The sequence below is a fragment of the Adiantum capillus-veneris genome, chromosome 15, assembly GCF_014529385.1.
Source record: "Adiantum capillus-veneris isolate H3 chromosome 15, ASM1452938v2, whole genome shotgun sequence".
NCBI classification, from domain to species: domain Eukaryota; kingdom Viridiplantae; phylum Streptophyta; class Polypodiopsida; order Polypodiales; family Pteridaceae; genus Adiantum; species Adiantum capillus-veneris.
Window position 1 is genome coordinate 101568821 of NC_140945.1, and position 2189 is coordinate 101571009.

Below are 2189 nucleotides of genomic sequence, written 5' to 3' on the forward strand. Positions count from 1 at the left end.
CACAAAAGAATAAAGATTAAAAAATCTTGAACAATCCAACCAAAATAGATACTAGCATGGCTTCTCGGAGCTAGCACATATGGAGACGAGTGTGAATGCAGAGCAATAGCAAGCCTGAAGACTTTGAGACACTGCCTTGAAATGGTGGTGTGCCTTGGAGTGCATGATCTGAGTGAGGACATCATGCAAATTAGCAGGGCACTGGATGTGCATGAGTGTCGATAAGGCCGATGCTTCTCTATGGGAAGAAGGATCATCCTGTGGGCTGCACCAGTAAAAAAAACAATTACAACGTGTTTCGAAGTCGCCACATTGGATGGAGAGAGAGAGAGAGAGAGAGAGAGAGAGAGAGAGAGCCTTACCTAATTTGTGTCCAGATCCGAAGAGCACGAGGAGATGGAGGACTAGGAAGATTGCTAGCTCTGGTTCTTGCGTGAGTATTGTAGCAATGTCAACAACTGCTCTCTACTAACGACTAGCCTAATCATCACATACAGCGGCTGCTGCCCCAAAAGACCACCCAACCCCTGATCAAGTTCTGCACGGCTCGGATTAATTTCAATCGAGTACATAATGAAATTCATGTGCACCTTTCAGACATTCCGGGTGATCCTGATGCCTTTGAACTTCCTGCGAAGTTCTGTTGGAGCTGACTCTACAAATGCAGTGGATAACCAGGTCGTGCTTCAGAATTGGAAGGAATGTACTAGAGCTTTATAATATAGCTGTGAAAGTGAGTTGATTGAAGCTGAGGAGCTTGGAATTGTAAACATGTGCATAGATGTTGTAGTCATGAAGGCCTGCACTGACCCTAACCTGCTTGCATGGCCAATGCCCAACAACTCGATGTAGAGTCCAGGAGGAAGCTTTTTATGGAATGGGATCAGCAAAGGACAAGGGCGAAGAAGCCTCGCATGGATTGGTGGTATGAAGCCATTGCGATGTTAAGCCTTCCTCTTTATAAGAGCGTGAATATGGCAACGGAAAGCCAAGGCCTTAAGTCTGAGAGTGTAGCTGGGGCGCTTATGCATTTTGCTAGAAGCTAAAGACTGCACACTGCCACAAAGTGTGTGTGTGTGTGTGTGTGTGTGTGTGTGTGAGAGAGAGAGAGAGAGAGAGAGAGAGAGTATATTGTCTGAGTGTGCCCTGCGCCTCCCGGCTGCATAGCGCGACAGTGAGAGCTGGCAGCGCACCTGGGCTCCAAGCCTCCGAGGGACGGGCTTCACCTCGAGGCTCGAGCTACAAGCAGACTCACCTTTCAATTTCAAACTGCTTTGAAGAGTGGGCGCAGGTGGGGAGTCAAGGCGCCATCCACGGATGGTCCTCTTCCAGTGATGTGGCTGCCATCTTCCATGGCCAATCACACTTTTAGCGTGGCTGCCAGCCTCGAATAGCAGCGCAGCCTCCAAGCCTCCTACCTTCATGGGCAGCGGGAAAAATAATTTTTCCAAACCTACAAAATTGCTTTCCTTGATTTTGCAAAGAGGAAAATTTTAAAATTAGGTTACTTTTTCGGGTTTTTACACTATTTTTCTCTATTTTGGGGCAGAATTTCTCCCTTTCCCCTTGCGCTCAACCGGCATTTTGGAAATTGATAACGGTACTATATAAAGCTGAGACAGATTTTTCCCGAATACTGCTCGGCAGACGCCTCAAATAGCGAGCAAACTCCTCGGAAGTTGACGGACGGACACCGCACGTCCTAGAGTTGTGGGGTTGATAAACAAGCCTTGCGCTCACAAGTTATCAGTCACGACTCACAAGTTATCAGTCATGACTCACAAGTCGAGAGAGGTGTGCAGTAGCCCGCAAACCGAGGGAAGAGGAGAACGATGAGAGAGAGAGAGAGAGAGAGAGAGAGACTGATGATCTAGCTATTTATAAATTAAATTGTAGGCTCCTGTCATTCCATTGCTCCCCAAGTGACTCTCTCTCTCTCTCTCTCTCTCTCTCTCTCTCTCTCTCTCTCTCTCTCTCTCTCTCTCTCTCTCTCTCTCTCTCTCTCTCTCTCTCTCACAGCAGTGGGCTTGCCAGATATCTGACACGACGGAGTAGCTGCAGTCTGTTGCACAAAGGATTTTGCATTGGCCTCCATAGCTTTCTTTTCAAGGATACTAGCCACTTGCACCAGGTCCGACCAGCTCAACCACATTTTGCTCTCCTTGCCGTTGGACTACTTATGTTTCAAC

General features: G+C 47.6%; 1 pseudogene; it reads left to right on the forward strand.

Moving 5' to 3' along the window:
* Window positions 1–230: 230 nt before the first annotated feature.
* LOC147441178 (BTB/POZ domain-containing protein At1g30440-like) lies at window positions 231–1046 on the forward strand (annotated as a pseudogene).
* The last annotated feature ends 1143 nt before the right edge of the window (window positions 1047–2189 follow it).